Source organism: Podarcis erhardii, assembly GCF_964252035.2.
Source record: "Podarcis erhardii genome assembly, chromosome: 5".
In the NCBI taxonomy this organism is placed as follows: Eukaryota; Metazoa; Chordata; class Lepidosauria; order Squamata; family Lacertidae; genus Podarcis; species Podarcis erhardii.
In genome coordinates this window covers 46963294-46990101 of record NC_138509.1, presented here as the reverse complement: position 1 = coordinate 46990101, position 26808 = coordinate 46963294, and the positions used below count along the sequence as shown (strand labels likewise).

At 41.3% G+C, this 26808-nt stretch overlaps 1 long non-coding RNA gene across 1 annotated transcript in view; it reads left to right on the top strand.

Annotated features, from left to right (window-relative positions):
• The window catches only part of LOC309342863, a 159071-nt gene that overhangs the window by 71745 nt on the left and 60518 nt on the right, over positions 1-26808 (top strand). Inside the window, exon 2 of the long non-coding RNA XR_014157020.1 lies at positions 14999-15039. This is a non-coding gene — a long non-coding RNA (uncharacterized lncRNA). The remainder of the gene's footprint in view (positions 1-14998; positions 15040-26808) is intronic.

Here is a 26808-nt window from a genome sequence, read left to right as displayed (position 1 = left end):
CTATTCTGAAAACAGCAAAGAAGGAAATAAATAAATGACTGATAACTTGGCTTATAGCCTCTGGACCTTCAGGGGAAAAGGACTCCTTGTTCAATATGATTATATTTAATCCACTTCTTCTATAAGTTATGGCAAGCCCTACTTCGAGGTGAAATGTGAGATAATTCTCTAGAATTGTACTTATGGAAGTTGCAAGCATGTGGCCTGTGGAAAGGCACTAAATTAATACAGTCATACCTCGGGTTGAATGTGCTTCAGGTTTAGCGCTTTCGAGTTGCGCTCCGCAGCAACCCGGAAGTAACAGAGCACGTTACTTCCAGGTTTCACCGCTTGCGCATGCGCAGAAGCTCAAAATGACGTCACGCGCATGTGTGGAAGTGGCAAAATGCAACCCACACAGACGCACCATTGCGTCTTATGTTCTGTTCAGGATGCGAACGGGGCTCTGGAACGGATCCCATTTGCATCCCAAGGTACCACTGTAGTGCAAATCCTATGCATGTCAACTCAGAAGCAAAATCTCATTGAGTAAATGGGAACAGTATACTGCCCCAAGGTTGCTGGACTACAACTCTCATCATGCTGACCACTGGCCATGCTGGTTGGGGCTGATGGGAACTGAAGTCCAACAATATCTGGGAGGTTCTCCATCCCTGCCCAAACCTATAAGCTGCTATGCATCAAGATCTAGATTCAGGGTTCGAGCTGTAGTGATCTTGACACTTCTGCAGACTAGGGATAAATCCTCCCAAATTCATTGATATCACTTGTTTTAATTACAAGACGCTTTTCCAGGGCACATGGGATACTGCAGAACATAAAACTCTGAAAAAAAGTTGATCTGGTGTGACACATTATTGGTTTTAAAAGATTAAACTAGAGGTCTGCCATCAAGGTTTGTGTGGATAAATACCTACACAGATAACATTCTCCACCCCTTCAACAAACAATGGCCTTCCTTCACTCTTTGTCTTGTCAGTCTACCACTCTCTGAGGCAGTCTTCCCCCACCTGGTACACTCTAGAAGCTTTGGATAAAAACGTCCACCATCATTTATCTATATATCTCCCACCTATTTGAGTTGTTGACTGGAATGAATGGGAGTTGTTGGCCAAAACATCTAAGAAGATAAGAAGAAGCCAACTAGATCAGGCCAATGCCCCATCAAGTCCAGCTTCCTGTTCTCACATTGGCCAACCAAATACTTGTGGGAAGCCTGCAAGCAGGAGCTGAGCTCAGCAGCACTTTCTTTCCTTTCTCTTCTTATGCCAGATGTGCCTACTTCTTCACATCCCAGATCCTACTTCCAGTGAAGCTTATAGCCCTTAGTGCTATGCTTTCCTCCTCTCTCCTACCAGCCTCCGCTTCTCCAGCATCCTCTTTCATTCCTGCTGGTCTTCTTGGCACTCTTACATGCAATATAAGATGGGACATTGGTCTGTATTTATTTTTTTACTTCCTTTATTCTTTGCACATCCTCATTCATCCTCTTTTTTCCACACCATAGAACATTAGATACAGCAATGCGGTACTGTGGTAAAGAGAATGTGGACGTTAGATGTTGTTGGCTGTTCCAGAAAATAAATTACAATGACAAGTCTCACTAGGATACTGTTTCCCTTTTCCATGAAAAGGAAAAAGAACTGGGGCATTTCGGAGATCTCCACCAAGGAACAAACAGATCTAATTTCTTTCTTTTCTTGGGATAATTTTTGAGATAAGCCACTGTGTTTTCCATTTTAGGAAATACAATTCCCCCCATTTGGATCCAATTCTGAGAAAGCCACACACAAGTCCCCTTGAAATTAATAGGATTTTTGTTAGACACAACTAATTCGATCAGTTGATTTCATTGCTCAGCTAGCTTTCTCTGAAAAACATGTTTCAAACGTTCTACTCTTTAGTAATGTTTTAGTATCTCATACAATATCCCCTTGAAATACTTTACTTAGAATAATATCTTATTAGAATATTTTATTAAAATAAATCTTTTCATTAAGCTATTTTTACTCAGAAGTAAGACTGCTATACACAGTGGTACTTACTTCCAAGTAAGTGTGTTTTGTTTTTTGTTTGTTTGTTTGTTAATCACCTTCCGCACATACTCTTCAAAACAGGGTACTAAAAGCAATTTTAAAAATCTAAAAAAGTTAAAAGCAACACAGACAACAACAGCAGATAAATTTAAAACATCCATGGCAGAAACTTATTCATTCAACTAGGAAAGTGTGTCAGAACAAAAATAAATAAATAAATAAAATCTTCAGTCATTTCTGAAAAGTGCAGGTCATTTAGGAACGCATCCTATCATATTGCTGTTTCTGTTTTATTTTATTTTTTTAAGTTTCAATCCATGTTATCCAAAAATGCATATGTATCCTGTACTTTGTTATCACATCCTACTATTTGATGTGTTGTTTCTCAAACTGGCTTCACATTGAAGGGAATCCTTAACCTGTTTTTAGAATTTGTTTTAGGATTGTTTTGAAGGTCCCATACTCATAGCAGCCGCCTGGAGAGCTGAACTAATAAGCTGAGGTATAACACTTCTTAATAAAAAGTTCTGAAACCCGGGTTTTTAGAATTCTTGGGGGTTTTTTGAATTCTTGTTTTATCCAGCAGCCTGCTTTCATTGTTGCTTCCAAAGAGCTAATACCTTTCTCTGTTCCAATTTGAGCCGCTCCATTATCCGTATTTGGATATTTGTCTCTCCTCTCCGGAGGAAGAAGAGGTGAGCACACTTCCCCATCCCTGCCATCACCAGGCAGAGGTCCTGAGGGTTGTTGGTCCCCAGGTTCAGTTTACTACACATACATGTAGGTGGCTGAGTGGAAGAGGGTCAGATTTTTCCCCTTTTTGTTCTGGATATTGTTTGGTTCTTTCCATGTTAATTGTTTTTACCTCCCCCCGCCAAAAAAAATAAGATTCTGCATCTGCATCAAATTGCTTTAGATTCTTCTACATGTGGTTTAAACAAATAAATCATACTGGGGGGGGGGAGCTGTTTTCCCTACATACCTAAGCTACAAGAAACTGTACTGTACAAGTGTGATGCCTGCAAACCATCCACTGATTCCCTCCCACCCCTTCTTCTTCCTTGTTCTGTTTTGGCACCAGTATGTCTGTGTTTAACTTTATATCCCTTTGCCAGATTTGGAAAGTTGCTTAAAGTAATTATCACATTTTTGTCTGCAGGGAGGAAATTGGGCCCTGTGGCGCTGCTGAAGAAAATAATAGCAAATGGGTGTATATGAATAGTTAAGCAACCACTGCTATGATCTAGGACAAAATTTGTATTCAGATAGTCAAGACTTTTCATTAATACTTACTACAGAAGGCAGGCTATTAAGCTGGTGTGTGTGTGTGTAGGCACTATTCAAAAATGTCCCATTTCATAATCTAATTTGAATTAAGATCTCTGAATGCCATTGCTTATGTTGCCAAAACAGCAATAGTAACACAAAGAGGAGGTATCAGCAGACTTGGGGGGGGGGAGGACCTGGAGATCTGTAAAACCACAAAAAATATTCAGGGGAAAAACCCTAAAGTGGGGGGACCCCCCCCCCGAACACAATCCAGTGAGAACTAAGCACACTTAATGCCCATGTAATGCTGACAGATTGTCGAAAGGGGAAAAAAAAATGAAAACCAGGTAGAAGGGGAATGAAATAGAGTGGTTGAAAAGGTAAGATTGAGGAAAAGACATAGAGGGACCCATGTGCACAATACATTTAATGTAGTATCATACTATTTGAAACCATCATGGCTTCCTCCAGAGAATCCTGGGAAATGTAGTTGTTAGGTGTGCTGAGAGTTGTTAGCATACCCGTATTCCACTGACAGAGCTACAGGGGATTGTCTCCTGTGAAGACAAAACATTCTTGTGTACAATGAGTTCACGTATCGGGGCTTCTGCTGTGTATGTTTGAATAATAATCCTTTACATTCTCATTTTTATTTTTAACTTTTCAGCACTTCATTCTCGTACCTGACAGCGTCTCTTTAAATACAGTCTCACCACCAGCCCTGGCAAAACGCTTCTGGCAACACTTTCTAACGAAAGGCCAGTCCTGATTAGTTCTACTCTTGATATTCATTTCAGCTGCCATTAATCACGATGAACTCGGCGTGCCGATCTTGACGGCCGTGTGTAATTTCTTTGGAATTTCATTTTCATTTAACATTAATTAAAGAACACTTATGATAAAGTGTTACCAAAATGAATTCCTGCTCTGAAGCCTTGGTCTGCCAAGCTTCAACCTTCGGCAAATTGTTATGGGTGACTAATAGACATCCTAGGAAAATGAGCTTTGTTATGGAATCTTAATCTTAGCTGTGAAGCCGATACAGCAACATAACAAAAGGGAGGACAATCTTGAAGGAGGCTATCCACTTGCAATCGTATTTCTTGCCTGCTTTCTATCTCCTCCACCCCTGCACTGCCTGAAAGCATTAAAGATGCTTAGCAAGCTAGTTTGGTGTAAATGTGGCCTCTTGACACAATGGATCTTTACTCTTGAGAGACTGATTATGACACACTGATCAGACACAGGATATTAACCTAGCTGGCAATTCAGCTTCCTGTTGCTGAGGTTGTACAGACACCAGGGTGATCCTTGAGATGCAGCCTGGTTCATGAAAAGATTTATTTCTTCACTCATATTTCTTGAAGCTGTCATATCCCTGTCAAGAAAAAAAGCAACTGTATGCATTTGCTATGTCTTCTTCTACCCCGACCCTTTCCATCTGTGACATTCACCATGGGGTTTATACTTTACATTTCTTCCCCACCTTCCCAGCCTTAGACGGAGGACCACTGTTGATATAAAGGGCTTTCGCTGCATCCTGTTTTCACAAGAAATTCTGAATGGATCATGAATGAAATAAATAAACTTTAAAAAGAGGTTAGTCATTGTTCTTTCTCATTCTCATTGGACATTTACCATTCATCCCATAGATTCAGTTCCGTCATTTTGGCATTGCTCCCAGAGCACAAGGAATGCAACAGGTCTACGTAGGGAAGGGGAGGACGACCCACCGAGGAAGCAAAGAAGGGTTTCAACGTGATTCCCCAGTTCAAGACCTACTGAGCATGTTTCCTACATCTATGCCATGCATTTAAAGCACTTTTCTTCTCCCAAAGAATCCTGGGAACTGTAGTCTACCCTTTGTAAAGCTACCATTCCCAGCACCCTTGCCAAACTACACTTCCCAGGATTCTTTGGGGAAGCCAAGTATTCATTAAATGCATGATGGGGGTGTGACGGATTCAGGACCAATTCACATGTGATGATGATAATGATAATGATAATGATAATGTGATGGTACCTGATGTGTTTTACATGGTGAATATCTCCTGTGAAATTGCCCACATGAATGATTGTGTATCCCTTGGTTTTCTTGCTTAAGAGTGTTTCCTTCCACCCACCTGGCATTCCAATCCTCCTGAGTTCCAGTTTTGCCAACTGAAGTTTTAACGTTAATTCTACAGCTGAGCATGTGGCATTTGCTACAGCTTTTGGCTCCTTAAGTTCATTTACATCTCCCCCCTCCCACCCATTGTGCTGCATTTGTGCACTGATAATAATAATAATAATAATAATAATAATAATAATAATAATAATAATAATAATAAAATAATTTTATTATTTATACCCTACTCATCTGGCTGGGTTTCCCCAGCCAGTCTGGGCAGCTTAGTGTAGGGGCAGCCTGGGGGTTTTGTGGCAGCATCACTTGGGTAGGCTCTCTTCCTATTCACTTGTTATGTTTCCTTGGTGGTGAAAGAGGATGGGGTGGCCTAGCATGTGGTTGATTGTCTTTGGTTGGCTGCAGTGAGATTTTTTCATTCGTGTGTGGGGGGGTTGTTGGGTTAAGTTAGCCATTTTGAATCGTCTGCTGTCGATGGGTTCGTGTTGTATAATTCTTTATTTCCTTGACATCTGAAGGGAGGGCGTTCCACAGGGAGGGTGCCACTAACAAGAGGGACCTCCAAGCAGGAGATAGCACCAGTGCTCTTTTTCTGGGGGGACGCAGGGATACGTGTACCCCTAAACATTTTGTGAATCTGGCACGATGGCCTCGTTTCATGTCACAGTGTTTACTGAGTCTCAGATGGAGTCTGAGTCAAAATGAGAGTACCCCTAAACATTTTTATATATATAAAAAAGCACTGGATAGCACCACTCTGGCAAGACAGTCTGCAGGCAAGTAGAGTCTCAGCCTGCGATAAAAGGAAGGAAGGAAGGAAGGAAGGAAGGAAGGAAGGAAGGAAGGAAGGAAGGAAGAGGGAGGGAGGGAGGGAGGGTGGGAGGGAGGGAGGAAGGAAAATATGTGATCATACTAGTTTCCCATCAAAATTCTTTTTGTGCCATGTTATGCTGATGTAATCCTCCTGCACCCCTGGTAAAACACCACACAAAATAGACCTGGATGCAATTCTACATATGATCCCATCAAGGTTGCTCTGTCCCCAGAGCATGCCTACAGTAATGTAGACTTGGTGGGGAAGACTTAACTGAACCAAAAGAACGGAGTAGTTATGGAGAACTTCCCAGTACCAAATTTGTAATTGTATAGACACAAAATATTCTAGGATTTCTAATATATCAATTTGGAAACAGGACCAGGTAATTCAGAAATCCCTGGGGAAATATTGGATGAGGAGAATGTTATAGGCACCCCTTAAAAAAAGATTTGAGAATAGGTTGACAGATTGTAACACAAATATGCCGTCAATACTTTGGAAAAGCCCTAATGGTGTGGGAGAGATGCTATTCCAACTCCAGCTCTTCCACTGTTCTCTTGTCCCACCTCCTCCTCCTCTGCATGCTGTAACAAGCACATAGTACATGCCTAAAAATGCATTTCATCTCAAGATGACAGGAGACCTGACAGTGCTGCCTGAGTCACTGCCATTTGTCACTGCATTGCAATTGATACACATACTAAAAAGGTGTCAAAAGTAGTTTCATTTCTAAGGAGTCAGAAAAAGGTAGTAGAAAAGTTACATTTGCAGATTTGCACTCATATCAGAATTGTAAAAGATTGATTTTATTTGAATAACCAAAAGTGTTGTCACTGGATGAAATAGAACCAACCTAAGACAGCCTCACAGAGCTCATGTGCCTCTTTTCTTTCTGGCAAAACACGTGTATTCAGCATGGCAGGCAGCCATTCCACAGATTTATTTTTATGTGTATATCAGAGACATTTTACTCCACTCTTCAGCTGACAAGATTCCTGGGCAAGCTTACATAAAATCAATAAAAATAATAACAAATCAACAAAAGCAGGGAGGGAAAGCCGAGCCGATAAAAATCAATTAGCGATGAGCCAACATTAAATACAAATTTTAAAATCCAAAGCGAAAAGCTTCTTACTTTGTGCCAAAAGGAAAACAAACTTGTGTCCATTAAACCTCGAGGGGAGAAAATGGGAAGGTCAGGGCACCACAACAAAGAAAGCCCCGATTGTATTTGATGTTGGGCTAAGTAATGTGTTCCCTCAGTGCAAGGAATTAATCCTGCTTCACAGAACATCCCTCCTCTTCCCCCCACCCTAAGCCTATTCTGGGGTTACCCCAACCCTCCAGAGCAGATTTGGGGATGGCCTGAGCAGGCCTGGGCAGAGGGAGGGGCAGCTGGGTAAACTTGCCCTGGGCCTCGGAGGGCTAAACTGGGTGGACTTGCACTGTCATGCCAAGAATCTTATTGCAACAAGACTCCCGGCCGAGGCCTCAGGTAAGCTTGGCATGGGCCTGGGACATGCATAGGAAGAGGAGAGGGAAGAAAGTCGTGTTGCACAAGCAAAAATCCTCGCATTGATGGAACATGTTAGTTGGATACCACTCTTTATTGTCATTCATCATCCATCTCATCTTAGATGGCAAGGAGACCTGAAGAAGCACCTTTCAGCAGATTATAAGATCCCAGCAAGTTCCCGTGGGGGAAGAAAGTGCTCTCAGGTACCTGGTCCCAAGCAGTGAAGATTAAAACCAGCCCCTTGTTGAAACTTGCTCCAAATTTTTCTTGCCACTTAGCATCAAATATCTATTTTCCACTGATCACTTGAGAGAGTTTGGCTTTTCTGGTCATCTCTTCATGTTTTCACTGTAAGTGAGGTACCCATTTGATATTTACATTACTGAATACATTCAGGAATCCCAATTAAGGGGTAACCTTCAAACTGAAGCTCAAAATCCTACCATTCAGCCTCCCACTACTAAACCACAACCTTCCTAAAACAAGTTGTTTTTATTGCATCTTTTTTATTAAAAAAACAAAAACAAATTGTGAATAAACAAGTTATGCAAGAAATGGAGGAGGGAATCTTTTCCAAAAAAAAAAGAACAAACATTGCCTGGGGCTTAATATGGATGTCTGAATGTTCACTCACATGGATGATATAATGTGCTCTACTAAAAATAATATAAATTAATGATGAGCATTTCCCCTCTCTGAAGCCAACTAGTACACACCTTCTTCAAGCATCTGCCTGCAGCAACTTACCTACTTTTTCAAGTGCCAGGAACATGCTAACAGAACATTGTGAGTGAAATCTGAGGCTTGTGATTTGCCTCTGGACAAGGCAGGGAGAGACACACAGAGAGAGAGATTTAAAGCGATAATTGTAAGGATCTTGGGCAAATCATTGGAAGGTTCCCCTTTGCTTCCCTCAACTTTCTCATCCACACCATCCATTTCCTCCTCCTCCTCCTCCAGAGTCCACTCTCAAACATTTGATACTTGTATAAAAGGACTGACTTATTTCACGCTAACAGCAAAGAAAATACAAAGAACATTGGATATATGCTGAATTAGATGTGTTGAATGTATCAACTTGTACACAGAGTTTTTCTTTTGAATGGCAAAGAAGTATTCCACAAAATCTATCGGTGAAGTCCATGCAGATATCTGATACAATAAAAACAGAGCCCATCCTGCCAGAGCTGACCCTATTATTAGGCAATGTGAAGAGACTAGCACTCAGGCAGAATATGCTGGTGATCAGGAAGTGGTAGAGTGGTGTTGAAGGACAGAGCTGGGTGTGCCGAGTGTCCTGCCCTGCCCCGCTTAATGGGCATTGTCCATTGCCAGTGTTAAAGTAAGATTCGACTGCCAATTTGATCAGGTTTTGTAGGTTGGGTGAGGACAGGAACATCTTGTCCTTTGCCTCAGGCAGTCTAAAGTCTTGGGCTGGTTCTGCCTCGTGTTTAGGTCATGCATATAACTGAACAAAGCTTAAAGATATAACCTGAGTGTGTATATTAATATTAATATTTAATATTAATATATTAAAACCTGACCCCTTTGGAGTTTAATTTGATGGCACCAAATTTCAGACAAAGAGAAGCAATAACTAAGAGTGTATATTTATGTAGGTGGAACCACTTTTGACAGGATTAACAGTGCTCTACCAGCACAGAGTGGAAGCTGTGGAATGAATCTTGTTGGAGATATCCATCACTCCATTTGAAGATCTCTATTATATGACATTGAAGAAAAATAAGAGCTCCATATGTAACTAGCATTTATTAGAATGAAAAGAGAAGCAATATAACCACAAGGAAAAGAACAGTTCTCCTCTTGTTCAAATTGATGTACCCAAAATCTTATATTTATTGAAATGTTGTGAAGTAAGGAGTTAAAGCTTCTGTAACTATGGAAGAAGCAAGAAGCTCTTGGGGTATGAATGCTGTGCACCCCTTCATTGTAGACTCGGGCTGTATAAACCATATATCATAAAGACACTACTGGGTCTGCTGTGCCTCATTTTTCCAAAAGGAATCACAGACCCTGGGTAAGCATACCTGGAACCCCTTAATCTCACACTGCTGTAGAGATTAGGGTGGCATGTAAAAATAGTCTATGGCTATGGAGCATTCTTTTTGCAATGGTCTCACAGCCTGAACACTGGAAATAGAGGGGAAATGGCATACCCAGAATTACTTAGGCACAGTGACTTCATCTAAACACATTTCCTATATTTGCACTGGTAGCTTGAGTACTGTGTTTTATTACCCTGTTTTTCTAAGCAACCCCCTTCTTCTCTGTGTATTGGAAAAAGCAGGACTTTGAAGCATATGTTCCACTGAAAACAATGTCTGTTCTAATTTTGGGCTTTGCGTAGTCACAAAGGTGAGTAAGGATAACTTATTGCCAGCACCCCCTTCATCGCTTCTCATCACTTCTTCTCTTTCTTCTGGTTTCCACTTCCCACTAATATTCACAATATGTTGCGTGAAGTGATGAAAACGAGAAGCTTATTTCCATGACAAATTCAGAAATCACAACAGGGTGGAAGAAAACGCATTTAGCAGGCAAAAGATTCATGCAGAAAAGACTTCCCTTCTCATCCATTTGACAAAGTGTGTTCAGTATATTATAATCCAAATTTCTCTACATATACTGTTATCATTTTTCTTTTCTTTTCTTTTTTACCATTCAGATAGTGCTCCCTAGCTTCTCTGGAGTATGCAGGGAAATCTGGTGAATGTTACCATTCTTTTGCAGACAGGAAGTGACCGCATCATTAACACTATCCAGAAGTGAGCAGTGATAAACCTTGGCAAGGCTACAGACAGAAAAGCTGGGCAAAACGACACAAGACACTGATTATATATATATATATATATATATATATATATATATATATATATGTTCCAGTTCAAGGAAGAAAACCCACATGAACTCAAAACACACCCCATCCAAATAAACCTTGTCCTTTGCAGACTATAAACAGAATATGTTCGAGGCAATATATATATATTAGCTATGGCAGGGTAGTGAAATGAGATATTTTGCTGTTTCAATATAAATGCTGAATACATTTTACTTTGGGTTTATATATACACTTCAGAATATGGTCTCATTCAGTAAAGACAAGTTGTAGCTACCATCTTGAATTTATCTTGCGAGAGAATTTCCTGCTGTTATTATCTCAAGATCCTGGCAGCTTAATTGACACTGAATGCTGCTAACTCCACATAAAATGAAAAGAAATGTCCTGGGAGGGAGGGGAGGGAGGGCCTTCTGAGTTTCCTTTAGGTTTAACCTGAAACTTGAGAAGTTACCTGACTTTCTACATGCTGCCTGTGACTCTTACTGCTGTGCAGAGTGAATAGCTACCACCACTCCTGCTTCGGTGTAAAATAAGAGCTTGCTAATGAACTTCCCTTATTTTCTGCAAGGTTCACAACACTTAATTCATATAATCTGTGACCCTCCCTGTCCCCCACCTATAGAGGTAGAAGAATGCAAATACACTGCTATTTAATCTATCATTCACTATGAAAATTAGAATTTTTTTACATCTTTTTGATGGATGTAAGGACCTGAATTCTGCTCAACTGAATTTCCCTCCTTAATGAGTTCAGGGGAATCTAAATATTTGATTTGGCTCGCTAGATATTTTTGCTGCATATATTTAGCCCGTTCAGGCATGATCAGCAGCAGGAGAGTTCAATAGACTTTCTTCCATGTTCCTAAGTCTGTGGATTTGATAGCCAAGTGCTGGCTTAAGGTAGTCCAGACAACAGAGTGGAAAAAGAAACTTTAATACTAGGTGTGAAAATGGTGTGAACATTATGTACGTGTAATGGCACAAGATGTAGCCTGCACTTTGAGAGACACACCAACCAGTAAACCCAGCCACCCTTCTCTTGGCCCTCACCCTTGCCACCAAGAGGGCATCTTATGTCCATGGCTGCTCCCAGTAAACAGATCTCTAATATCTGTAACTTGCTTAGGGGCTCAGCAAACTCACTATACTGGGTAGTCTGCTCAGGCAATTAGTCGTAGAGTGAATTCCAAAGACTCCAGAGTAAAGGAAACCAAAATCAAATATGGCACTAGAGGTTTTTGTAGAACAGTAATTAAAATCATTATTGTCAAAATATCATTATTTTAAAATTTGATTTAATCAGTCCAAACACAAGAGCAAGGGGAAATTACAAAGGAAAACACATTGGAAAGCTGAGTGTAGTCAGACATCCACTCTGGACTTGAAGAAGACTGGTTTTGAAAAGCTTAAGGAACTTCTGGGTGAGATCCCCTGGTCAGAAATACTCAAACAGAAGGTGGAGTCCAAGTTGGATGGGAGTTTCTTAAAGGTGGAATATTGAAGGCAGAAAAGCAGACAATTCCAACAAAAAAGAAAAGTGGGAGGCATGTGAAGAAACTGATGTGGCTACATAAGAACAACATAACTGTTAGGTGGGTTTGTAGCTGGTTGACTAACCCAATCCAAAAAGTGTTCATTAATGTTTCATCATCCTGGGAAAAAGTGACAAGTGAAGTGCCACTGGGCCTGTTGTTATTCAATGCCTTTATAAAAGACTTTGAGGAAAGAATTGACGGAATGCTCATCAGATTTTCAGATGACACAAAACTGGGAGGGGTAGTGTCAGGGGTGCTCCCCAGCAAAGGAATGTACACGGCAGATACTTCACTCTTTATTGCCAAAGCTAACACAGCAGTTTCCATGGCTCTGAATACCACACACACCAATTTAGTGTCTAGGCAGCTATTCCCAGGTCTGTCATCTACAGAGCAGTTGCAGCAACCATCCACCATCTTATGTATAATCCCCCTATATCTGCGTGGAAGCTGCCTCTGTTCTTCATGCCTCAATTCTCTCCTGGTTCTGGGGGAAAGTGGTGCAGGAGAGGGTGGGGAAGCACCCGGCCCTTCACTTGCCTGACCTGCCAGTCTCTCTGCATGCTTTGATCTTGATAACTATGGTGCCTGGCACCTGATATTTAATTTTCAGAAACACACGATTGACAGGAATTGCAGGAAGAATTCTCCCTGGAAATGATAGAAGCTGAGTGTCATGGCACTGCCAGAGAATGCCGAGGAGGAGCAGGAACAGGCAGAGGGAGGTGGGCAAGAAGTGGCGATTGAGGAAAGAGGGGAAAGCCAGGAGGCGGGAAGGCTCTCGGATGTTGAAGCAGAGCCTCAGCACCGCACAGGAAGTTCTGGCACTGATAGTGAGACAATGCCTATTCCATCTGCCAGGGAGAGGAGAGAGTTAAGGAGGAAGGGGGAGAGGCATCACATGAAACTTCCCCATCTTTTCTGTTGGAGGAGAAGCTGGCGCAGGCCACTCCCAGAATCTGAACCAGCGGATTCAGATGCACAATTGTAATATGCTGTCTGTACATATGTAAAATAAAGAACTGTATATATCTCTGAGTGAGCAGAGGTACTTATTGAGAAGAGCATTCACAAGCCATTACACTGAGCCAGATGGAAAAGTTGAACTTTTTCCTTGTTTATAGTAAAGATGTTCTTTCCTGTGAATTTATTCATTCTGTCCCCCCCCCAAACTCCAAATCATGATGCTTTGCTGATTTTGCGTACATTGTGTTATGTTTTCATTCTGTTGAGAAGAACAGTGGCATTCAATCAAATTGCATTACTGGTACTGCAGTTCCATTATAACGCTGTGAAGATCTCTGAATTAGATATATTCCTTTCCACCACATTGGGGCTTATAGATACTCGTCTTTTAAATGTATAAATATTTATAAACTCGTTCTGCAGAGCTGGTCTCAATTGTCATAGGGGTATTTGAGTACTCTTGCCCTGCTTTTAAAAAATCAACCAGGACCTCTCACATTGAAAATGCGCCAGTAACTGTAAACCAAATGAGTGGTGGATGCCTTTACTTAAAAAATGTTTTCAAATGCTATATTTTGAGAATTTGTCAGGCAAAAAAATAAAAATGTCCCTCACAATGAAAATCCTATATAATGGATTAGAAGATGAACCAAATCCCAATGTTTATTCAGTCTAATGGAAACAAAGAATAAACTTGCTAGCATATCACAATAGAGAATTGTAGAAGGAGCCATAATAGGCCTCTTCTGACAGCCAGTGAAAAATAACATTTGTGCCTATAAAAAAATCCCTCATGTCTATATTTCATGTTGAAAAGCCAATAGGAGACTTCAGCCAAACATTTTTATCACTACACTATCTAGATTTATATTCTGTTTGAAGTCCTCAAAATGAAACTTTCAATCTACTCCTGGCTAAGTATAAAATTGTTTTCACTTTCCCTGGATATGGGACTGAGAGGTGGAGTAATGAGCAATTCTAAGCGCAGAAAGCCCAACAGTTTTTCTTGATCTTTTACAGTAGTGGGCAACTGGATGACCTTCCATGTGCTATTGAGCTACTACTTCCATCATCCCCAGGCAGCATAGGCAATGGTCAGGGATGATGGAAGTTGGAGTCCCAAGAACAGCTGTCTTACACTACAATTATAACAGACACACCAGCACAGTCTTTAAAGGCTGTGTGTAATGGTGGTGGTGGTGGCGGCAACTTTGGTAAAGGAAATGGAACATTTCAGGAAATCTAAAATGGGTGGGAAAGAACCATAATGTTCTAGGCTGCCCTTGAACTATACCATGTTAACGTTCTGATAAAGTAGCTTGGGCTAAAATTTTACAGCCTGGTCTAGAGACTTTGCAAATGATTCCTACTGAGGGTGCTGGGCCACCTGAACTTCCTGATCTGGTGTTACATCCTTCTTCTCCGCACAAGAAAACTCAAAAACAACTGTGGTAATCTTAATCAAGAAAGAGATCAAGGAGCAGTGGTGGAGCACATGTTTTTGCATCAGGGTCGCAAGCTAAAGCATGCAGGTGATGGAAAAGAACTCTGCCTGAAACCTTGTTGCCATCAGTAGACCTGATGAATGATAACTTCCTGTATTCCTGGCACCTGCACCACGAATTCAAAAACTGTGATAAGGAGTTTTAGGAATATGATGAGAAGCAGGGACAGGGAAGATCTAAGGCAGATCATATCAAAAACAATCCACTTACAGGAGGATTTGATATCTATATATTAGTGGTTCCCAAACTTTTATTCCCCACAGACCAACTGAAAATTGCTGATGGTCTTGGTGGACCATCTAATGATTTTTCTGCCCATTCAGCACTGTTCTAGATGCTGAATGTTTTTATTATTATTGTATTTTACAGGCATGCTGCAGACCACCAGAATGAAGCCCCCTGGACCGCAGGTAGGGAATCCCTGCTATATTTAAATTGAGGCTGCTAGAGGTTACTTTTGCAAGCAGGTGGCGCAACCTAGGGCTTAAACCAGGTATAAGGAAACTGTGGTCCTCTAGATGTTACTGGCCTACAACTCTCATCATCTCTGACATTGGCCATGCTCACTGGGACTGATGGGAACTGGAGTCCAACAACTTGAACTGGAGGGCTAAAAGTTCCTCACCCTTGGCCTAGCCAGTTTCTGTGTCAACATGCGAACGTAAGAGATCATACCATAACTGAAGAGACTCCTTGCTGATCCAGTACGGTGAAGTATTTGGTTATATGTGAGGTGGTCCATTGCATCTCCCAAGGCCAAGGAAGTTTGAGTGTTGTGCAACAATGAATCACTGTTCAAGGTTTCTTTCACTGCAAGACAGTTTTCAAGCAAAGGTGGCAATTGACTTGCTCTGCATTCATTCACTCTAATCTTAACAACACACAAGGAAATCATTATCCCTGTGCTCACAGTAGATGTTATATAGTTGGTGGTTCGCTAAACTAAAAACTTAAGCTCATATGGAGTTTCAGACTTTATAATAACAAATCTCCACACTTCCTACACACGGAACAAAAAGGTAGACTGCATGGGGGTGTTCACTTCCTTTTGTGTTCATTGCATAAGCCAAAAAACCAACTCCACAAAGTAAATGAAGGTTCTCCTATTGTCCTGTATAAACACCCCTTTGTTGCTTTCCAGTGAAAAACGCTGCTTAAAGAAAGCTTTATATAGATTTCAATAAAGAAAGCACTGTATGAAAAACTGGATTCACAACACAAATTAGACCAGCTCTGTTGCACTGACTGGTGCATGAAAACTAAAGCCAACCATGTCAGATAATATTTTATTTGGAGCTAAAGTGACCCATTGTGAACTTTGACATGCCACCACTTCCAAGTTATGTGTACCACTTTGACAAAAACTGGGCTGAATTTCTTTTGGCTGGGAGCCTATAGGGACCTATATTCCAATTTTACCTAATATTAGAACTAATTTTCTTTTTGCCTTACTGGCCAGTCACAATTTTCCCCTCTTTGCCGAATCTCCTCATAGTTCTCGGTGCTATTCTTTGTTTGCTTGCTTGCTTCATTTTAAAAATAAAACTCAGCTGTTTTGCTCCAGGAAACATATACGAAAAATGGTCAGAGCCCTCTTTTAAAATCTAATTGACTCCTGTATCAATCTGTTACTGCTGGCTTATCAAAAGCAAGGAGAGCCACGGTGCTGTAGTCTTAAAAAAGCAACAACACTCTTTTGTTACTATAGATCCAAAAGGGAGGTATGTACATATTTGTAAAATGGATTCTTGCAGACTTTTCTCTGTCAGCTTGCCCTAACTTCTGCCCAGAAAATTGGATTATTTGAGGTGATTAATTGTGTGGTAAATGCTCAGATCAATACAGTCAAAACTTCACATTTTGGCAAAGCTTTGGAAGAAGACTCAGCTATAGGATCTCTTTGAGTGTTATGCGCTGAATAATGTGTGCAAAGAACAGGATTAGGAGACAGGATCATGTGTGTGTGTGTGGCCAGATCATGCTTGGATGTCCTATAACATTTTATCAAAAGTCTGGAAAGGGATATGGTAGAAGGTTTACTAACTCTATATCTATTTATTACACAGATATCCCACCTTTCCTCTGCAAGGTAGGTCAGGCCAAGAGAGTGTGACTAATCTAAGCTCAGTCAATGAGCTTCATGACAATGTGGGTCTCTCCAGTCTTGGTCTACCTGCTACCGAGAGAGGGGTGGAAAAGGAAGTAGGAGACTCTTGGTGAGAAGGCTACCCTGTAAATTAAACTCTCAAACAGTAACAGTGATAAAGCAGTGGAAAGGTTCATTTATAACTGAGAATAAGAGGATCTGTGATGCTTTTACAGATTATTACTCTCCATTAAAAGTAAAGGTAAAGGGACCCCTGACCATTAGGTCCAGTCATGGCCGACTCTGAGGTTGTGGCACTCATCTCGCTTTATTGGCCGAGGGAGCCGGCATAAAGCTTCCGGGTCATGTGGCCAGCATGACTAAGCCGCTTCTGGCGAACCAGAGCAGCACACGAAAATTTACCTTCCCGCCAGAGTGGTACCTATTTATCTACTTGCACTTTGACATGCTTTCGAACTGCTAGGTTGCCAGGAGCAGGGACCGAGCAACGGGAGCTCACCTCGTCACAGGGATTCGAACCGCGACCTTCTGATCAGCAAGTCCTAGGCTCTGTGGTTTAACCCACAGTGCCATCCGCGTCCCTTTACTCTCCATTACACACTTCCAAAATGACTCTTATATCCACATTCTACTAAGAAGAGCATGGGTTTAGGAAAGTTACAAGTAAGAGAATTCTACATGTGTGTGTCTAAAATTAAAACTAGAAGCCCATGAAGTATTTCCTTACAAAGAGTTTGGGGATATATTCAACCACCCAGTAGCCGCTTTTTTTCATAGGATTGTCTCCAAATAGATTATTCTTGAGAAGAATCCAGAATCCAGATTGTTTTTAAATATGATTAACAGAAGAACCCTAACCCCTGATCCGCTGAGCTGGAAGGGATTAGGATGTGGTGAGGGTGTCCCTCCACCCGGCTCTGCCATTGCAGAACTCCCTGTTGCACCAGCTGAAAGCACTGGCAGTCTGAAGCTATGATGACATTGCACAGCCACAAGAAAAGGCTGTATAGTTAAGGGGAGGAGCTAGATTATATTGCATGAATCTGCAGTAGCTCACTATGGGTTCAATTCAGAGAAGAATAAATCAGCAGGCAGCCTTCGCTCTGTCATCTCATGCAAGAGTTTGTACAGTACCATAAAAGGCAGGTGTGAGAGCAGTTCTTGTGCTTCTACTTCTGCAAGAGATTGCACAAGCTCTAGAAAGAGTTGTACAATAGCACTTCCATCAGTAGAAGTCCCTTTTCTCATGAAGTATTTTTTGATCCCACCTCTTATCTTGCCTATTTCTTTTCGAACCCTTCCGTATTACTTTCAGCTGGACAAAACAGAGATGAAAATATAAACATCTTCATGTTGAGCAGTTAAGCCAGGGATGTATACAACATGGTCACAGAACGAAGGTGGGGAGGAATCAAATACCTTTTAAATCAGTACTGTAATTTACATGATAGATGGCCTGTGAAAGTTTAATACAGAGTAATGGAAATAAGTTACTAATGCACAGGTCAGAATGCACATAAATTGAAAGGAGGCAGGCTTAATGCAGAGGACACCTAATAAAAGAAACATACAAACTGGCAGCCAGCCAATGCAATATTAATATCTACAAATAGAGCACTGTATTAGATATGACAAACATTTCCACTGCCAGCCTAAATGAAAGAAAATGTTTAGTCTTAGCACACAAGTATGACTATGAAGTCATCAGAGGCCTTCATTTCAGGCCCATTTAAAATAAGCATTCCAACTAGCATTTCTTTCAACCAACATGTCTTCTGGGCACCATTTACAAAAATTCAAATAGTGACATAAGGGACCATCTTAGATTCCATTCAGTGCCAGACCTGCACAGAACATCAATAGATCCTTTGGCCATTGCTGCTGCTGCTGTTCAAAGAGCTGCAGTTCTGCACTATGGTAGGGAACAAGGGTTTTCTTGCTGCCATAGTAATTGACAGGCTCCTTTCACTCCTGTTCCAGTCTGTTATGTGGCATTCAATAAAACAATGTCCGGAGGAGATTCATCACAGTGCTATCTCCTTTTTAAAATTTAAAGTCCTGGCAGCTCGCTGGAGTGCACGATCCCATGGCAGTTGCTAGCGTGCAGTCTGGCAGGCCAACAGGTCCAAATCCTCTCCCCTTGTCTTGCTTCTTTAAAATAATTGTTCTGCATGCACAATACAGTTTTCATACATTAATTCTTGACTACCTTCAACCTGGAAAACAGGAGACTATGCAAAATGTTGGCTGTGGAACACTGAAGAATTCTGTTAAAGCACAGCAGCAGAGGATTATTTTTCTTTTACGTTAAAATCCTATGTAGATCTGCTTAATAAAAGAAAGAAACAAAAAGTTTTCAAATTCTGCAGGCACCATTCTAGACGGCCTCATATGTTATGTTCCATTGGAGGACACAGAGGGGGGGGGAGAGGGAGAGAGAAGCAAGAATATGCACTACTTGGCCATGTCTTAATGACCTTAAGGTAAGAAAAAGAGAAGTCTCCATTCTGCCCTGCCCTCATAAATAAAAAATTATTGAGAAAAGTGAATCCCCTATATGTCTACAAGTTGGCATACCTATTCTACTCTGGAGAGGCTCGTGTGCTAGTTAATTCCATCCACTTTGGCCAAAAGGAAAAAAGGTCAGAACCATTTTTTAATTTGTCCATAATAGTGAATGTAAACCACAGAGCTTCATTTTATGCAGAGCAACTTGGGATACAGAATACACACTGAAGTGCAGAGAACATACAGCATCTCAGAAAGAGAATGAGATTTACAGAGCACACCAATGCAAATTGACACCTATGCAACCCTCTAAAGCATATGGGTGGACTTAGACCAAGAGAACGGCTCAGCTATGAATCTCACTGGATGACCTTACACTTGTCTCTATCTTTCAATCTACCTGATGAGAATAAAATGGGGAAACTGGCTGTGTTTCTTCGCGAACTTCTCAGGTAAATTGAGTGATTGTACAAACATCCGAGAAAAGCAATGAACTTCCACAGCCCTGCCCATATACAGATTTTAACTATTTGAGATATGTAAGCATAAGGTGCATGCATTATATTAGACCCACAGAAAGAGCCCAAATTCAACTATTGGTATGGTTATCAAAGCCACCTAGGTTTCTTCTCTCAACAAATTTCTGTGAAATACGGGGATTAGGGAAAATGTGAAATTTTATCTCTCTTAACAACAAATGGCTGGCACTAGGCATTCTCTTAAAACACCTTTTTAATGGTCCCCTGAGATCACTTATCACTTCCAATCCTCTTTACATTCTAGCACACACTCCACCATGAACAGGATTTTATAAATACTATCAGCTTCATACTTCTTCTTTGACTTCCTCAGACAAAACACTTCTTCATTTCTCATTGTGCCATTATCTTTAAACACTCAGAAACATCGTTTTTAATGCATACCTGTTGCCAAAAACAGCAAAGACTCTTACATTTATACATGCAAGAGGAGATAAGTGCTTAACCCTGTTACCGTACAATTAGAGTCTTTCAGCATGACATTTGCTTGACAGATCCCTGCAAATCCCTCCAGTGACTTGCTGCAGACTGTGTTCCTTAAAAAAATATCTCCAGATGAGCCCCATTGAAAGGCAAACCAGTGCCTAAGAACAGCAGCAGCCAACTATATTTTGGTGCCTCAGCCAGAAAATCCATATGGCCTTCTCCCTTCAAGCTGTAGTAGCATTTGGGGGGTGGGGTTCCTCTTTGGTTGTGCCTGCCTAATTTGCACTTTCCAGAACAACTGAACTGAAATGTTTGAAAATCCCAACTTCTCCACACTTTGGGATGCCATTTTCTAAACAAGCAAGGTGTACCAAAATCCATTTTCTAAACAAGCAAGGTGTACCAAAATCCATATAATAGGGGGACACGTGCCTGTAAAAAATGCATATAACAGTAGTAATAAACATACAAAAAATCATCGTTAGGGAAAATTGCTTGTAAAATATCTGTACATTTGGCAAAATTTCATACAAAAATGTGTATATTAGGAGAAAAATGCACTAAATGTTCTTTGGAGGCTTTTTAAAATGCAAACTGATATGACAAACTGAAATGAAGAGTGGAAAAACTGAAAAACTGAGGGTAACCAAAATTAACGATTTGTCCTTCCCTAGGTAATATATACCATATATCTTACACAAAAAAACACAAAATGTTTCAATCCTTTTTATTGCTAAGAAATTTTATCTACAAGCACATAAATGCACAAAAGAAAAAGTGTGTGTGTATCTATGCATACACTTACACTAAGTAGAGAATAAACTTTTGATTTAATATATTTCCAATTGGGGGGAAAGAAAACAAGCTGTCCCTGCTACAAAGCTTCTAATAAGTTATATGGTTGAACATCATCTCATACCTTATTGTTCTAGTGCAGTACATAATAAACATGGACCATTTTTCAATGAAACATTTATTTCCCTTTCTGTCTTCTCTATATTTAATAATGTCTGTAAGTTTCAACATGTATATCACATCCCAGATCCTACTAATCTTCTCGTTCAGTGATGGCGGTTCTTTCTGTTTCCACTTATGGCCAACTGCTATTGTAGCTGTTGTGAATTCCCTTTCAAGGCATTCCAAATCAGCTGCTGATTTAAACACAATGCTCACTTTTGTACTGATTTATCTATAAGCAGAGAAACAGAACTTTTATTGAAATATTTAAAAAGTTCAGTAAATTTAAGTGTGATGGTGAAGTCGTACGTATCAGGCTTCTGCACTACAGGAAAAGAGAAATGTATCTGAAAGTGGTTATGCAAAGTGCCTCAGAGGAGATCAAACCCAGTACACAATATATATTAAAGCAAACCTAATTTGAATTATGTTAACGTTACCCATTGTGCCCTATACCCAATACAGCAAGCATGGAACTTAACGTTATCACATTTCGTTGGAAGCTGCCCAGAACCTAGTCTAGGGCAACCTAGTCAGATGGTGGCATCATCATCATCATCATCATCATCATGCTTTTGTTGCTGCTAGCTGATTATTTCTTTCTTAGGCCAACTGCTGGTTAGCAAACCAGTATAATAATCTACATGGAACCTAGTCTTAGGAAACCAGTCATTACATGTCCACCATGGCTCAACAACCAGCTCCTCCTTTTTAGCCTTGGCTGTTTAAGAAGCTCCTGCCGATTTGAGCTTCCTCTTGACACCCTTCATTCTCACACTAGCTGCTGACCTTCCTGAGACCCGACTGTTTGCCTGTCCGGACTCTGTAGCCCTGCTGAGGCCTATCAACTCTCTAGAATAGGGGTGGGGCACCTTCAGCCTTCCAGGTGTTGTTGAACTACAACTTGCATGATCCCTGACCACTCACCATGTGGGCTGGGGCTGTTGGGAGTTGGAGTCCAACGACATCTGGAAGGCCAAGGGGTTCCCTACACATGCCTCAAAACTGACCGTGCCACTTTGAATGATGTTTTACTATATAACTTAGGGCAATGGCCCTGTTACCATTTGGAATGCTGATCCTTAGTGTACCATCATAGTTCCAATAGGCAGGAGCAAAGGAGAGGGGAAACAAACTATACAGAACTCAGTGGTGTGCGGTCCATGGACTAATGGGACTAGCCTAGTCCCCTTAATGTTGCCAGCGGGACCTTTCTGTGTGCCTTCTGTGATGGAACTCCTACTTGGGGACTTCCCTGGCTTTTTTCTGGCCCACGTAGGAGCAGTCTGCATAGTTAGACTTGGTGAAGACTTGACGTTTTCCTCCCCCAAAAAGTTTTTGAGTTTCTGCTGAAATGAGGCTGCATTTTAATGTTGTATTTTAATCTTGTTTTTTAAGTTGTATTTCAATCAATTGTTTTATATCTGATGTTATACCTGAGCCTGGTCTTGGCTGGGGAGGGCGGGGTATAAATAAAATTTATTATTATTATTATTATTATTATTATTATTATTATTATTATTACCTGCTTAGCCAGTGTCTCCAGGCTCCAGGATCTCTCTCTCATTACCTCTGTAATCATAACAACACACACACATGAGTAGGAAGTGGCTGCTTGAAGCAGAACCGCAGCCCCTTCTTCATTTTTTTAAGGAAGAGTAGTCAGAAAGCCTGAAGTGCCCATGGGGTAGGGGTGGAACAGCCACTGTGTGTGTGTTTTGAAAGCGTGGTGTTTTAATAACATAAACCCCCAGCTCCAATCTGCCAGAACCTGAAGGATCAGCAGCAGCATGCAACAACCAACAATAACATGATCATAGAAAGGGAGAAGATGAAGAAAGGGCGTGCGTTAAAAAGTGGTTTTTTAAAGGGGGGGTCCACCCTTCCACCTGGGGTTGTCTTTTTCAAAAAACACACAAAACAAAGCAAAGCCAAACTTTTCTTATTTTTGCAAGCTGCTTGGAACTGGCAAATTGACCAGCTGGGGAATGGACTTCCTTGGGAGGCTGTGGACTCTCCTTCATTGAAGGCTTTTAGGTATCTGCTAGAGATGCTTGGGTGGAGATTTCTGTCTTGCAGGCGGTTGGACTAGAGCACCCTTGGGGTCCCCAACTCTACATACAGCCCTGTTCCCCTATAAGAAAATTCACTGCACGCCACTGACAGAACCTGTTGGCATGCTTGTGTTTCCATGCATGCAAGGACATGTTGGGGAAAGGTGTGTCGTATGCAAAGGGAAATTTGTATCTAGCTGCTACTAAGTACATGCATGGCTGGCAGAGAATAAGCCCCCAGATGTGTAGTCAGCAGGATTATTAACTGTGTGAGCCACTGAACAAACAGTTGCAGTGCCACCGTGGTTTCTAAGGTTTCTTAACATCTTTCTACCGGTGCTCCACACCTTCCTGATTAGCAGGGCTTGGGGGCAATGGCTGCTTTTGTAGCTCCTGTACTGATCTGTTTTAACTTTCTAAATTGACTGGCTTTTTCTGTTGGATGACAGCCAATTACTTTAATGGCTGCTTTGTATTTTGGGTGTTTTTGAGGAAGGGGGAAGGTACGCTGCTGCTTCTAGGAGTTTTGTGATTCTGTTTTATTATATTTAACATATAATAAATATATATTAAAAGGCCTTCAGCCTTTTTAAAAGACATATAGGAGAAAGTGGGACAGAAATGGTTAAATAAATAAATAGATGCCATAATAAATCTGGTAGTCTTTAGGGTGCCACAAGACTTTGTTGTTTTAGCAATTTCAAATCGATCACTGTTGTTCATAAGACCACAGCTGTAAACAGTTTGGAGCATACTTTGCTGAACTGATTCCTCTGAAGCATTTTTGAAACATCAAAGGTGTTTTGCATCCAAGCCTTTATTCAGGGCTTTTCCTTCATGCAGTTGATAATAATAGTGAAGCAGGTGCTCCGCGAAATGCCCAGTTGTGTGAAAGCGTTTTGCCGTACAATTATTTTCCCCTCAGAAAGTGGGGCGGGGAGGCAGCAGGAAGGAAATGTTTGGAGAATCCAAAAAGCTCAAAGACATGTTTGAAACCATCATGGCCTATAAGCAGTCGCCTAGCCCTGCTCCAAATAAAATCATTGCAGTTTTTAAAAGTGGCTTCTAATCTCACAGCTGAAGACTTTTGAGATTCTCAGTCAGTTTCTCTCACTTGTGTGGGATTAACCATTTCAAAATAATACCTTGCTCTGACTAGGCAGTGACTATGTTTGTGAAACCATATACAGTGGTACCTCGGGTTAAGTACTTAATTTGTTCTGGAGGTCCATTCTTAACCTGAAACTGTTCTTAACCTGAAGCACCACTTTAGCTAATGGGGCCTCCCGATTTCTGTTCTCATCCTGAAGCAAAGTTCTTAACCTGAAGCACTATTTCTGGGTTAGCGGAGTCTGTAACCTGTAATAACCTGTAACCTAGTGCGACAGTATAACGTTTGGGTATGATTTAAGGCAAGCAGAAAGAACACTAAGAGTCTGAAGTGAAGCTATTCAAAACCAGAGAAGAATTTTATGTAATGGAAAAGCTTGAAGACTGATAGGCAGCTGTCTCCTCCAGCTTCAGTAAATTAGGCCTTCGGAGTTACTGCTGCTGACAGCTACCTTAACATCTGTCTGGTATTTTTAAGGTGATAACATGCAGCTGATGTCTTTGATCTAAATGGAAAATGCACATCAGTCACAACACTTGGAGAGGCCCTGTTTTTGGATAGAAGCGTTCACCAAGCAGGAAAAATTGCTGAGAATCTTTTCAGTGTACGGTCAGAAGAGAAAAGGAACTAATATTTTAAAAATTTTCTCCAAACAGGCTTCCCTGCAGAAAAGTGTGGCCAAAAGCCCACCCTTTTCCACACAAGAGCAATTCCAAACAACCTTGAACCTTGTTTTTCAAAAGGATACCACGGTGAAAAGTATTCACTCCTATTTCAGTGACATGAGCATTTGCCTCATACAAACTCTGGTTTCAATGTCTCTCAGTATTTGTCTTTAACTAACCACAAGGGCTCAAGGAATGCCTCTAGTTTTCCATGTTCCTACAGCTCAATATGCTTTCAATTATTTTCCTGGCAGAGGTAAAGAAAGGGGGTTTGATAGTCTTAGGTCCTTATGTCAGGAGCATATAAATGTGCCTTTTTTAGAAGGATACAAATATCGCTTTCTTCTCTGACTGTCTGATATAGTAGCAATTTCTAAAATGAAAGAGCAGGCTTTTCTTACAAGCACTGAAGAAGACATTTGGAGACGGGAAACAATGCCGTTTATCTGTGCGTCCCTTGTCAATATTCTTGGGCTCCTACCTCCCACTGAGGGAGTCAAAACTGAACCAGTCCTGAAATCTGGGCTAAATATGTATTTATTTTTTTCTTGAACTGGAACAGAATATGAGCAATTAGTTGCAAGTGTGCTGAACCTGAGCCAGAACAGAACCTAATGAATAGGTGCAGGTTAATGCTTCAGAATAACAGCTCCAAAATATGGCTGTGTACACACTATACATTTAAAGTATATGACTTCCCCCAAAGGATTGTGGTAACTGTAGTTTGCTCCTAACAGAGCTACAATTCTCAGCACTCTTAACAAACCACAATTCCCAGAATTCCTTGGTGGCGGTGGTGGTGGCGATGCCAGTGCCAATGCGTGCTGCAGACCTCGCTCCAGCCCCTCTGCAATGCTTCCACTTCTGGGACACAGTGCCCTTCCAAACATGCTCTCTGGAGCATGCGTGTGCCCCCCACCCACCCCCATTTTTTAAAAAATAAATAAATTTGAAATGCTCCCCAAACCCCAGACATTTGTATAAAATGCAAAAATCCACCCAGATGGGCATACTGCCCCCCCAAAAGAGAACATGTCCAGACATATGGCAACCATAATAAAGGTAAAGGGGACCCCTGACCATTAGGGGTTGCGGTGCTCATCTCGCTTTATTGGCCAAGGGAGCCGGCGTACAGCTTCCGGGTCATGTGGCCAGCATGACTAAGCCGCTTCTGGTGAACCAGAGCAGCGCACGGAAATGCCGTTTACCTTCCTGCCAGAGCGGTACCTATTTATCTACTTGCACTTTGACGTGCTTTCGAACTGCTAGGTTGGCAGGAGCAGGGACCGAGCAACGGGAGCTCACCCCATCGCGGGGATTCGAACCGCCGACCTTCTGATCAACAAGTCCTAGGCTCTGTGGTTTAACCCACAGCGCCACCCATGTCCCATGGCAACCATAATATATGCATGCAAATTTATAAATAATTATATGAGACATCTCACTATAGTGTGGAAGCCTGTGTCTGCTGTCTGAGTGCTAAAGAAATAACTGTTGATAGGCATCTTCAAGACTTTTGTTCTCCCTTCTTATAGTTCTTTGTCTTTAACCTGGCACAGGATCCTTCAAACAGACAACTGTCCTCTGACAGCCCTCTGAACCGACAACTGTCTTCTGTAACATAGGAAGGGAACTTGTTTGAACCGAAGGCCCTCAGGCCAACTACACACACTGTGAACACTGGATATAAAACAGCTCAGGATTAACAGACATCTTGGTTAGTTTACAGCCGTGTGCTCAGTGCAGAATTGTAGCAGCTGACGTAATGGAATCCGCAGAGTCAATACCAAAAGAAGAAACTGAAAAGTAGAT